General features: G+C 38.7%; 1 protein-coding gene across 1 annotated transcript in view; it reads left to right on the top strand.

Annotated features, from left to right (window-relative positions):
* Positions 1 to 4,310: 4,310 nt before the first annotated feature.
* RAB27B (RAB27B, member RAS oncogene family) overlaps positions 4,311 to 14,280 on the top strand; it is a 141,840-nt gene continuing 131,870 nt past the window's right edge. The window contains exons 1-2 of the mRNA XM_040478772.1: positions 4,311 to 4,419; positions 4,552 to 4,626. The gene's annotated coding sequence lies outside the window, so the exon portion shown is untranslated. The remainder of the gene's footprint in view (positions 4,420 to 4,551; positions 4,627 to 14,280) is intronic.

Raw genomic sequence — 14,280 nt, 5'->3', positions numbered from 1 at the left:
GCTGGCTCTCCCGGCCTCCTCTGTCTCCATTTTCCCATTTTGCTCACTGGTTTTCTCCCCGGTAGACCTTCTGAAGTCTGATCCTGTCATGGTATCTGCTTCTTGAGGACTCGGCCTAACAGAGTGATTTTGACCTATGTAAACACCGTGAAACTATCACTGCAGGCAGATAATGAGCACACATACCCATCAGCCATCATCCCCACATTCTCTTCTTGCCCCTTGGTAACCCATCCTTTCTCCTCCCCTGCCTCCACACAACCACTGATCTGATTTCTGAAATCATAAACTAATGTGCATCCTCCAGTAGTTTATATAAATGAAATCATAATATGTACCCTTTCTTGTCTGCTTTTTACAAGATTCAGCATAATGATTCTGAGATTCATATATGTTGTTGCATGTAACAACAGTAATTTCCTTATTATTATGGAGTAGTATCTTGCTGTACAGATACACGACAATTTATTTCACCATTGATCTCTTGACAGACATTTGAGTTGTTTCTATTTTCCATTGGTACAACTAAAGCTCTATGAAAATTCATATGAGACTTTGTACTGTTGTTATCTTTTTTGGACAAATACCTAGGAGTGAAATGGCTGGATTATATGATAGGTGTATGTTTAACTATTTCAAAAACCAAAACACTGGTTTTTTTACATTGTTTCTTTTCTCTCTCTCTCTCTCTCTTTTTTTTTTTTTTTTTTTTTTGAGAGAGGGGTGGGGGATAGGGGCAGAGCAAGAGAGAGAATCTTAGGCAGGCTCTATGGCCAGCCTGACACAGGGCTTGATCTCAGGACCATGAGATCATGACTTGAGTTGAAATCAAGAGTCTGACGCTTAACCAACTGAGCCACCCAGGTGTCCCATTTTTTTGAGGTGTTTCTCAATGAATTTTGTGCCTTCTCTCTTTTATCTTTAACCACTCTAGCCAAATATTTATGTTTCATTAACTTTCTGAAAAGTATCCTTTTGACTTTGTTGATTCTTACTGTTTTCTATATCTCTCTAGTAGATTTGTTTTCTATTTAATTGATTTATTCTATAGTTTTTATTATCTCTTAATTTTCTGTCTTTTCATTTGCTCATATAAGAACTTGAGACTATAGATTTAAGTATGTTTTCATAGCCTCCCATAGGGAGTATTTTAATGATTATATGTTTCTAATTATTTTTAAATTTCTGCATTCATTTTGTCTTTGGCCAATGAATTATTTAATTCATTGTGTTTATTAATTTTTAAGAGAGAGAGAGAGAGTGTAAGGAGGGAAGGAGCAGAGAGAGAGGGAGACACAGAATCCAAAGCAGGCTCCAGGCTCTGAGCTATCAGCATACAGCGTGACGTGGGGCTTGAAGTCATGAACTATGAGATCATGACCTGAGCTAAAGTCAGACGCTTAACCGACTGAGCCACTCAGGCGCCCCTAAAAGTGTCGTTTTATTTGTCAACTGTATAGGAATGATTTATTTATCATTCTGTTACTGACATCAGCAATTGCACTCTGGTCAAAGAACATGGTCTGTGTGATACTGATTGGTTAGAAGTTTTTGCAATTTGCTTTATGACCTAGTGCATGATCAATTTTGATAAATATTCTATATTTGTATAAGAAGAAGGCACATCCCCTTTTTTCCTTTGTATCCACTAGATCAAGATTGTTTTTCGTGTTGTTTGCGTCATGTTGGTATATATATATATATATATATATATATATATATATATATATATATATGTGGTGATGTGTCTCTCAGCAGCCCTAAGCTTCCCCACCGTCCACCTGTATCGTGGTGCAGATGACATGTCTGTGTATATCTGAGGCCCGGCCATGGACACGGCGCATTGCTCCCCAGGAGGCTCTCTAACATCCATAAAAATCAGTGGCTACAAGGACATCTGTGGTGAAGGGGCATTGCCTCCCCTTTACACCAGCCAGAGTCCCTCCTTTGCTGTGTCTAGTCCATGCAGCTAGCATACTTACCAGCATCTCGAGAGGGTACGCTGTGGTCATTCAACTTTCTCTTTTTTTTTTTTTTTTTAAATTTTTTTTTCAACGTTTATTTATTTTTGGGACAGAGAGAGACAGAGCATGAATGGGCGAGGGGCAGAGAGAGAGGGAGACACAGAATCGGAAACAGGCTCCAGGCTCTGAGCCATCAGCCCAGAGCCCGACGCGGGGCTCGAACTCACAGACCGCGAGATCGTGACCTGGCTGAAGTCGGACGCTTAACCGACTGCGCCACCCAGGCGCCCCTCAACTTTCTCTTTTTAAAACAGAATCTCCTTTCAGAAAACATGCTGAACTGAGAAGTGGAAAGAAATGAAACATACAAGTGAATCACAGTTTGTGGACTGAGCAAAGCAATCCTTTCATTGAGACAAAATTACTCTGGCTTAACTTGACTCTCTGGATCCTTGAATCTTAAAAGGCATCAGTGCCCCTCATTGATGTTCTCAGACTACCTGCCTTGATTGGACTCCACTTCTCCTATGAGAAAATCCCACCTTGAATGCTCCATGAGGGCAGTCTTATCTTGATCTTCAATCTTTCTCTCTCTCTCCCCTCGTGGCATCTGAATCTCTGAGCCTCAGCCTTGACAGCGTATCTTCTTACCAGCCACGGTGCCTTTCCCCTGGCTTCCAGAACTCACCAACGTGGTCTAATGACACAGATCACTAAGTACGAGCAGTCCCTTGCTCCTCCGGAAGGCATCTTTAGGTGGATGCTGGACCCTGCTGCCGACTCCCTGCCAATGTGAGGCTTTGATCCCGAGCCTGAGAGCCTACCTGCCTGCCTTTCTGTTCTTCACCAGTGTTAGCACCCATATTTGCTCTGTTAACAAATCTTACTAGAGTTAACTTTCCAGATTCTGGCACATTTTTAACCAACCTGCATAAAAACCAACCAAACTATAACTATATACTTGGAGAGGTGGCGGGGAGAAATCTGTCGATTTCTCAGACCCAAACCCCTGGCTCTACACCATACCCATGTCAAAGCACAGACACCCTCAGCAAGTATAGCACATCCAGACTTAATATTGTTCATTCTCTTATGGCAAATGGTGTATGTACACATAATTGTTTGATTGTACACATATATTAATTTCTTTTCTCTACCTTTACGTTGTAAGTTTCTTAAAGGTTAATGTATACTTAACACAGTCCTTAAATAAAATAGCTGCTCAGAGAGATATGCTAGTTGAATTTAATCAGTTAAGAGATTGATTCGGTATTTGTGTTCTGTAATGTAATTTCTCAGTTTACTGTCTAGTTTATTGTTTCCACAAATATGTGCTGGGTAATCTCCCTGGCTACTTTTTCAAAGTAAATAGAACAGATTCCTTCATAGATGTTATGTTGCAAGGGGAGAGTTAGAGAAAAACTAAATTAAGAAGCATGAATTTGTTGGGGAAAGGTGCCACAAAGAAAAAGAAAAGGGGCAAATGAATAGAGGTGGAGGGTAGTATTTATATGGAATGGCACAGCCACACTTTGCCTCTCAGAGAATAATCTTCTGAAAGCCTTTATTTTTTTTAATTTTTGCGTGTACTTTAGTTTAAGTGTTTGAATAGAATATGCTATTGAACACGGAGCTTTTGGGCCTTAGACACTTTTTACAAATGCTAAGAAAATATATCAAACTTTAAAAAGTCCCCTGCTTCTTTATTTTTGTTTCCTTTACATTTTAAATGTGCGCAGAGGATGGGCACATGGGTGGCTCTGTTAGATGAGCATGCAACTTCAGCTCAGGTGATGATCTCACAGTTCATGAGTTCGAGCCCCACGGCAGGCTCTGTGCTGACAGCTCAGAGCCTGGAGCCTGCTTGGGATTCTGTCGTCCTCTTTCTCTGTCCCTCCCCCGCTCATGCGTGCTTGCTTGCACGCTCTCTCTCGCTTTCTCACTCTCTCTTTCTCAGAAATAAACAAACATTAAAAAAATTTTTTTTAATGTGACAGAAGAACAGAATAAAGAGATGTGGTCAATATAGTATACGTGCACATAGGTGTCCTTTAAAAGGCCTCTCTGGCTTTGAGATTTTCAAGAGCACTGTTTATTTAACAGACAACATGATCTGTAATCCTTTCTGGTTTCAACAGCAGTGTCTGGAAATGTTGGCAGACCCCATTTGCTACTAATCACTTTTCCCAAACCCCACCTCCGCTGCCCTGATGCTTAACAAGCTGATGCCCCCGAAAGCCCTTGGTGAGACCCCCTAGCCAAATCGCAGGAAGCAGGGAAGCTCTTCAGGGTTACCTTGTGTGTAATAACCTGGAGCAGGCACTAGGACCGCCCCGACGCGATCCGCAGCCGCGCTTCACAGCCTGTCAGAGGGACTGAGCCGCCTTTGCTGTTACACAAGAGAGCCGACAGCAGCAGTAGCTCAACATCCTTCCCCCTTCTGGCCCCTTGGAAGGTATTTACTTGCTGTTTATCATTCAGATTTTGTACACCGTCCGTGTGCCGTTAGTGTTCACTTAACCGGATGCTCTGGAAGGCTGTCCAGCACTCACTGGGTTACTATATTATTTTATGTTAATTTCCACAGCTGACGGAAGCAACAGTGCCATAAAGAAATGGGCTAGATATTTCCAGGGGCTGAAATCTGGAGACATTTGAAGGTGTAAGTACATTGGTCACAGATCTCTAACGTGCTGGCTGTGCTAGTTGTATCTCTTGACCTTCTTCTTCTTCTTCTTCACGGAAAGAGCTAATGTAAAATGCCATTTGCGTATTTCATTCATGAAGGAAAAGCACCAAGACAGTGACAGAAACCACTAATGATGGCCCTGTAGCTCCAGTTTGGAGTGGCTGTGGTTCCCTCTCCCAGCCTGTGGGTTTGCAAGAGGAGAAGCTGGATTTGCAACAGAGTTTTGATGGGGAAGAGATTTTGCTGGGGGGGCTGCAGACTGCTTACTGGCTTTCTGCTTTCTGTTTTCAAAGCTCAAAGGTTGTCCTTTCTAATCATTGCCGTGGTGCAGTGTAGGAGTCTTTTCATGCTTTCTTTATTTCTGCATTCTGAATACTCCTTCTCGATGTGGGCTACCAGAAAGCTGTTACACCGTTCTGCACCTCTCAGTGCAAAACCATTGAGGAGAAATTGAGTTTGCTTTCTTTTGACCACACTCCACTCGATACTACAATTAGTGGGTTACATGCAGAAACGTTTAAAAACTTAATTATCTAAAGTTCCCTTTCCTGTTCAACAATAAATCTGGTTATGTGTGATAAGGGAGTAGTTTGCTACTGGAAAACCCAAATGAAGGTAACCCCACAGAGAAAATTGGACATTCTCTGTAAGTATTACAAATCAACCGCAAATGCTTTTGCTGGGCCTTGATGCCAATTTCATGCATTAAAAGCTCTTTACAAACTTTAAAGCCTTGTCACATTGTTAGGTTAGATTATTACCTTAGAAATCAGATCAGATTTAGGTGTCTTATACCAATACGAAATACATAAACGTATTTATAAATGAATACAATGTTGAGTCATATTAATGGTTAATTGATGGGAAATTTTAAGATAAACAATGGCATTAAATTTATTTCAGGAAAGAAAATATTAAACTGAGACTCAAAGCAAGGCATCAACATTGAAAATGTGACTTTAGTGTATTTTTTAAAGAATTTAATATACTTTTTTCTTTTCAACTTTTTTTTTAATTTATTTTTTTATTTTTTTATTTTTGGGACAGAGAGAGACAGAGCATGAACGGGGGAGGGGCAGAGAGAGAGGGAGACACAGAATGGGAAACAGGCTCCAGGCTCTGAGCCATCAGCCCAGAGCCTGACGCGAGGCTCGAACTCACGGAGCGCGAGATCGTGACCTGGCTGAAGTTGGACGCTTAACCGACTGCGCCACCCAGGCGCCCCTAAATATACTTTTAATAGTTCGAAAATTATTTTTTTAAAGTACTTATCTTTGATATATTGAAATGCCATAAATGAGATTTAGAATTGTTTAGGTATTAAGCTTCTGTAAGTATACCTATATTTCTCCTAAAACTATTCGGTATAAAAAAAGAGGAGCAGAGGATATGAGGGATGGAGGGATTAAGTCTTATTTTATGTTCTATACTTTTTTATATTTGAACATTCTGATTGAATGTTTACTATATAAATACTACCTATATTTTTAATGTAACAGAAATTATAAATTGTCATAATAATTAATGTGTAATATCCTTAAATGCCAGTGAATATAATCATGTAAAAATAACATGCTAATGTTGCTCTATAATATTTCTTTTTTTATTTTTTAATAATTTTTTTAATGTTTATTTATTTTTGAGAGAGAGAGAGAAGGAGAGGCAGAGGGGGCAGAGAGAGAAGGAGACACAGAATCCGAAGCAGGCTCTAGGCTCTGAGCTGTCAGCACAGAGCCCGACGTGGGGCTCGAACTCACAGAGTGCAAGATCATGACCTGAGCCGAAGTCAGAGGCTTAACTGACTGAGCTACCCTGGCGCCCCTGCTCTATAATATTTCTTAAACAGGGAATATCTTTTTTGAAAGCAATGCCTTGCTTATGGAGAAAGTTGGGGAAATAAGAATGGGGGCAGTAATAGATTTCCAAAATTTTGTGAAACAAAAGAAATGTTTTGCATTTATTTTTAATTGGTATAACAATATACTACATAACTCCATGAGCTTTATGTTTATAAATTTTCTCCCTTTCTCTTTTAAAAAAGTGTTTCTGGGGCGCCTGGGTGGCGCAGTCGGTTAAGCGTCCGACTTCAGCCAGGTCACGATCTCGTGGTCCGTGAGTTCGAGCCCCGCGTCAGGCTCTGGGCTGACGGCTCAGAGCCTGGAGCCTGTTTCCGATTCTGTGTCTCCCTCTCTCTCTGCCCCTCCCCCGTTCATGCTCTGTCTCTCTCTGTCCCAAAAATAAATAAAAACGTTGAAAAAAAAAAATTTAAAAAAGTGTTTCTATATTCTCAGTCTGGGAAGATGACTCAAATCTTTCCAATTAAAACAACTTTGAGAATTCTTGCCCAGCATGTGATTTGTAGCCTTAAACTTTAGTTTTATGTCATATTCATCAGACACGCCTTACCATAAATAATCTAATTAGATATGGGGTCTAAAGATTGAATTCAATGATGAGAGGGGAAAAAAAGCCCCGAGAACATAGATCTTATTCAGAATTGGATACTCTTTTCAGAACACGAACTTTGTTGCTGAATTTAAGTCCTGAAATTAAGTGTACCAGCTAGACCTAATTGAGTCTAAGACCTAACCTAACTTGGCACAATGTTCGGCCAAAGTCCAGAATTGCTGGCAAACGTGTGGGACTTAAGCCGCAGAATCCAGCGCACAGCTAAAACTAATTTGTTAAAGTGTGAAAGTAGTGATTATCTGGTGATTTTTATCCCTGAGGATAATCTGTTCAGGCCTTGAAAAGTCTGACTACCCAGGAGATCCAGGTGAATATCAACATTATCAGCATTTACTGGATAATGTTAAGGTAGACATTTCTAAAAGATTAATTTTAACATACAAGTTTTTATTTAAAAGAGGTTCAGCAAATAGCAAATCCGGTTACACCGATTTCACCCTCAGTAGTGCTTTTTTTCTCCTAAAGGACATAAAATAATCCAAAATAAGGATTCTCATGTGAATAGGGGACTTAGTAAGACATTGAAGAAACAGATGAAAAAAAGATAGCTTTTAGATTATGAAACCACCCAGAAGGAGCTAACGTAATGGGAGAAGGGGAGCATCGGCAAAACTTGTGTCATTTCAGTTTACTTTTCTTTTGGTTTTCTGCTTTGAGTAAGAAAAGAAGGTCTCCTAGTAGAAGTCACAGAAAATGCAAAAAATGATCAATGCTGTGGGAAGCACTGAGTGTTTGTTGAAGGGATAAAGAAGCAGCAGAAAGAAATGACAGACAGTCCTTGATATGCCCTGAAAGGTGATTACAGTGCTAACAGGAATGTTTGCAAACCTGTTGGCCACAGTGAATAGGAATTATGTGGAACTTGGGAATTTCCTTGAAATCTAATTATGATCTTTTTCTTATTAAATGAAAGGGTTAAAGTAAATGGAAGGAGAGTATGCTCGAAGCATGCTGTGTCCACATCATATGTGCCTGTATGAACCAGGAGGGACAACACATGTTTCGTTGGAGTTTGGCAAAAGGGAAAAGTTACTATCCATATCGTTTTGGGAATAAGCTTTTCTCAAAAGCAGAGGTTTTGTTTCCAAAACTGGCTTTACTTATAAAGAAATAAGTTTGTAGGTACAGCAGAAAGCTTTTAAATAGATGAGATTCAGCCTTTGGGTGTAAAAGACCAATTAGCAAAATGAAATGTGAGCCATGGATTACTGATAAGCAGTTTTATCCAAAACATTGTTTCAATTATCCCTCCTGGTTCACCCACCTATAGCTGATGTGAACAAAGGACACTCATACTCTCTTGCTTCCTTCCACTTGCGTCTTTTATTTAATAGGGAGGAAGTTAAAACCTTCTTCTTAAGGAAACTGTTGATAAATATTAATCATGGGGTGCCTGGGTGGCTCAGTTTGGTTAAGCATCTGACTCTTGGTTTCAGCTCAGGTCACGATCTCAGGATTCGTGAGTTCAAGCCCTGTGTCAGGCTTTGCGCTGTCAGTGTGGAGCCTGCTTAGGATTCTCTCTCCCCCCTCCCCTGCTATCTTTCTCTCTCTCTGTGTCAAAATAAATAAACTTAAAAAAATATATTAATCATGATTCTACGGAATCATGTTTAAGTTGCAAATGAGCTTTGCCATTCATACTCTGGAATTAATATAAGATTTTATGGAACAGCATTTAATTTCTTTGGATTATCTTTATTTAATAGATATTTGTCAATTCCTCACTGTATGCCAGGTATGAAAGTGAGACCAGTAAATAAGATATGTCCCACCATTCATGGACTTCATCATTTTGTAGAGGGAAGTAGGTAACAAACATTATAAACCAAATACATTTTATTAAAATTCTTTCTAAATTGTTCTAACTTATTACAAATTAAACCAGAATATATCTAATAGGTACTAACTTGAAAATTGGAAGAGAGTAGTGATATGGGATGACTTGGTGGCTTTTTCAGATGTGGTTGTTTAGAAGACTCCCCTAAAAAGTGACAGATCATCAGGGGTCTGAGTGAGAGAGGCGGCCAACTAACGAGCAACAGTGTGCTGTTGCAGAAAGAGTGCAGACTTCATTAGGCAATTTAAATCCATTCTAGGTCATTCTTAAGTCTTCGAATCTTGAGCATTTTATCCCATTGATAAAACTTTACGGAGTTTTGAGAAAAATGAGGTAACATATGTTGAGCGTCCATGACAATATCTGGGACAAATTTAATTTCCATTCTGACTTACAAGTGTTGTTGCAACTTTATGAACTAACTTCTTTGAATACATAGTCAAATAAACAAGTCTTAGACCATTTATCACCCCTGTGTCTCTCCTGAAAGTCTTGTGGTGATTCTGTATCACACAGTTGTGGGAGGAAAGAGAGCTACTCCCATAGACAGCAGAAAGAGAGAGCATTGTTCCCGAATCCTCTAAAGGCCAAGTTTCAATTAGGAGCTTTTATAGGTGCAGTTGTGGTACATTTTTGATCGTCTCCTCAGAAACCACCAACACAGTGGTTGATTAATGGACGTGCTGTTCCTTCCGGGGAATGCTGGAGAGAGAGGACCAGCTCCAAGGAGGTTGACACACAGCCCCTGACAGGACTGTACTTCCTGGCCTTGGCCTTCAAACACAGCTCCTGGAGAAGTTCAGTGAGGTGAACATGACACTTTACAGTGCACACCATAGGGTGCTTGCTCAAGTTTAAGAAGTGAGCTCATTGATAAAGAAGGTAGTTTAGTAATACTTGGAGTGACTGACTCATGTCTAAACACCTTGGAGCTTTATCATTTCATCAGTGCACAGCCATAAAATATATACTTGCACTCAAACAGCCACATGTATTCCAAATGTGTGTGTGTGTGTGTGTATGTATATATTCCTACACATACATACTGGAACATATATATTTAGTGGAAAATTGTGGTGATTTTTCAGTATTTCCCCTCCATAGATATTGACAATACAACTAGGGATAGTAGCAAAATTGGTCAACAATATGTTCACCTAGTCCTTTCAAAGGAAAACCTTAATCCTGAGAGTTATCAGCTGGATGTAGCTGAAGCGACTTTATCATTAGACAGAATCCAAAATAGAAAACTAAACTAAACTAAACGCATATGCAAGAGGCTCGCATTGAAAAGAAGGGGAAGAAAGTCCCTGACATGTCAAGATTTGGTTTGGTTACATTCCTGATCTCATAGAAGGAGACAGAATCCTCTGGATTGGCCGCCACAGACAAATTTGCAAACTCAAGACTAAAATCTCTCCTTGTGCAGGACCAGTAAAAAAAGCAAACGCCGTTTGCTGAGGGTGAAGAAACAAGTTGAGAGGGTCAGGACAGGAGGTAGAATTCAAGTTCATGAGATCTTGCACTACTAATATTTAAATTTATCTGTAGCTCTGTCATGCTCCAATTGTGTGTCCTCGAAAATACAACTTTAACTGTTTAGGTCTTAGGTTCTTTATTGCAAATCTATTGAATTTTAGTAATAAATCAATACCACTAAATGAGGGAAGAAGGTAATACATAAATATCTAAAACGCAGATACTACATAAATATCTAACAGGCAGATAATTACTAAATTACATTTTAGAGCAGAAAGCATAATTAAAATTTAAAATGGGGTGCCTGGGTGACTCAGTCGGTTAAACATCTGACTCTTGGTTTTGGCTCAGGTCATGATCTCATGGTTCATGGGTTCAAGCCCTGCATTGGGCTCTGCGCTGACAGTATGAGCCTGCTTGGGATTTTCAATCTCTCTCTGCCCATCCCCTGCTCTCTTTCTCAAAATAAATAAATAAACTTAAAAAAACAAAAAATAAAAGGGTTGGTAACTAATGATTAAATGTACAATTCACCAGTAAGGTATATCTATCCTGAACCTATAAGCACCTAATGACAGAACCTAGAATAATATAAACAAAATACATAAAGCTAGGAGGAATTGATGGATCCACAATCATAGTAAGATTGTGACAAAATTCTCTCACATGCTGGGCAAAAGTTAATACGAATAGAAAATATCAGCAATACGATGTATAATTTCAATCTAAGAGACATATATGAAAACTGCAACCAATAAAGTTATTCTTTTTAACATGCATAAACATTCTTTTTATGCATAAAAATTTAGTATCACAAAATACAAAGCAAGTCTCAACAAATAACAAAGATCAATGTCATGCAGTTAATGTCATTTCATCACAATTTAAAAAATGTTTTTGTTTTTGCGCAGAAACTTATACAGCTTAATTTAGCCATATATAATACAACAGATAATATAATTCAGACTTGAAAATACAGAAAATAATGTCCAGATTTAAAAATAGCTATTAGGGGCGCCTGCGTGGCTCAGTCGGTTAAGCGTCCGACTTCGGTTCAGGTCGATCTCACAGTCCGTGAGTTCGAGCCCCACGTCGGGCTCTGTGCTGACAGCTCGGAGCCTGGAGCCTGCTTTGGATTCTGTGTCTCCCTCTCTCTCTGACCCTCCCCCGTTCATGCTCTATCTCTGTCTCAAAAATAAATAAACATTAAAAAAAATAAAAATAGCTATTAAATCTCATTTGACCTCATTAAAAAATTTCACTTTTATTCACGCATCTCATTGAGATTATTTCTAATTAGGCACATTTAAAAATTTTTACCTTAGGGTACTGTGTAAGGGTTTAGATAAAATAACCAGATTTCTCTGGGCATCTGGGTGGTTTAAGCAGGTTAAGCATCTGAGTCTTGATTTCAGCTCAGGTCCTGATCTCATGGTTTGTGACATCGAGCCCTGCATTGGGCTCTGTGCTTTAGTACAGAGCTTGCATGGGGTTCTTTCTCTGCCAATCTCTCTCTCTCTCTCTCTCTCTCTCTCTCTCTCTCTCTCTCTCACACACACACACACACACACAAAATAAATAATAAATAAATATTTAAAAAAACAGATTTCTGAACACTCTTAAGATTTTCCTGTTCAACCACATCTGCATGATGACCAAATAAATGATTGGTTTAAAATAAATCCATGATGCTGATTCTAAGGCCAAATTTCTCCTGGGCCTACTCTGATAACTATCATGTCCTATAGGTAAATCCTCATTTTCAAGGTTAGAATTAGCTCATAATTGGACTTTAGATGGTCTATATTGCAATAGCCTGTATTTTCTTAGTAGAGAAAATATTCCAAGCAAGACCATTAGTGATGAAATCCTAAAATGATTCAGCTGTCCCATGAATATTGCAGGTGTTATATTTTTACCTATGTTGTTTTAATTATTATCATGCCTTTCCCTTATTTTACAAACTATTTTTTTAAAAGCCTTAAAATATAGCACTTTTTATGACCCTTAGACGACCATTCCGATGCCCTGTTGGAAAAGTTTCAGTTATTCACAATTTTCTACTTGTCTAAATTCAAATTAAATCAAAATTTCACTTGAGATTTATAGCAACTTCACATTCAGTATGAAAAGGGTGTGGAGACTTATTATCTGAACATTGCATATGCTCTCTGAAAAAGAATGACCCTATTTTATGCCTTGACAAGAAAAAAACTCTAGGAAAGATATAAATCTTGTATCATTCTATGTGTATGTCAAAAGTTATCTATCTTAAGAACAAATAGCTCAATTAAAGAGCAATTGCTCCTGGCAAAGGGATCACTTGAATGGTGCTTTTTCATTTTGAATGGATCCCTTTCATTGTTACTGGAATAAAAAGCCTTAGTGTATTCCAGGTCTCTTTGAGTTCTTTTCAGAATGTTAAAATTTCTTTCTCTCAATAATATTCTGTCTCTATTGATGTATGAAAACTGTCAGTTTTAGAATATTCACAATGAAGTTTGGAAGGGACTTTCGAATTCCTTGTTCAGCCACCTCCCTTGTAGAGATGATGATCCTGAAGTTCCCAGTGTTCAGGTCATGTTGTGCCAGAGGTGGAAGGAACATCTTGTCTTATGATTTTCACTCTGGCTTTTTATATCAGCATATAGTTGTTAAAGTGTAATTTCAGAATGCAAAATCATTAGCTCCCAGGCAAATATGAAATGAACGTGTGTAAAAAATTTTCTTTAATTCATTAATTAGTGAAAGATACCAGTAAGCAGGAATGAACAGTTTGAAAAGCACTTTAAGAAACTATATATGCATATGTAGAAAATTTTCAAAAGAAGGGTTAGGATAGGATTGTGGAATTAATTTTAAAAAGGGTTTATCTTTGGGGTTATCTGTTCTATCAGGCAAAAATTGTTTGCATTTCTGCAGGATGAAAGCCTGCAAGTTAACAAGTAACTTCACTAAATCTGGGACTTTTAATCAATAGTAGACAATGAGATGAACTAAATATCTTCTCTTAGACATCCTTGGATGGTCTTTGTCCCCATGTGTTACTGAAAGTACTTTCTGCCCTGTTTTTGCCTTATTTTTGCAGTCCAGATCAGGGCTTGACCAACTAAGCCTGTGTCTCAAATCCAGCCCATCACCTGTTCTGTAAGTGAAGTCTTACGGGAGCACAGGTTTGACCTGATTATTTCCACAGGTGCATAAATTAATCAGGTAAACTCTCTGGAGTTTGCAAATCTAGGATCTTACAGTATTGATTAACTGCTACAACCACAAAATTTACGTCTGTCTGAAATTTTCATAGTCTCGAGTTGAATGTTTAAATTCTTTTAGTACCTCTCCTATCCTAAGTCTGGGAAACCAAGCCCCAAACACCTTCTCCACTAGATTTCACCTGCTTTACCTATGAATTTAGGTGAAATTTTTCCTTCCCTTCTAGAGATTCCTATCGTCCTTTTGGAAGTAACCTTTGTACTACCTGAAAGGCAGGGACTTAGGTACTAGACCAATTTCCTAAAAGTGTTTCGTGGGCATCCACTCCATATATGTTCCTTACTGATGAAATGCTGTACTGTATGAAACCAGAATTTTTCTCAGAAATGACGCTCCAAGCATAGACTTGGTTGCAACACAGATTTGTGCAGTTACATCCTGGTAAAAAATGTGGACACACTGGTATTGATCCTGTGCAAATAACCTATTGCCATGGAAAGTAAAGAGATGCAGTGAAATATTTGCTTTTGAATTCCTAGTGGGTCAGTGAGACTCAGATATCATGACATTAATTTAATAATCTAAGGTTAGGACTAGAGATAGTTTAAGAAGAAAGAGAAAGGGGTTCC

Source organism: Herpailurus yagouaroundi, unplaced genomic scaffold (assembly GCF_014898765.1).
Source record: "Herpailurus yagouaroundi ecotype Mexico unplaced genomic scaffold, PumYag 142, whole genome shotgun sequence".
Classification (NCBI taxonomy): domain Eukaryota; kingdom Metazoa; phylum Chordata; class Mammalia; order Carnivora; family Felidae; genus Herpailurus; species Herpailurus yagouaroundi.
This window is presented reverse-complemented; position numbering and strand designations above follow the sequence as displayed.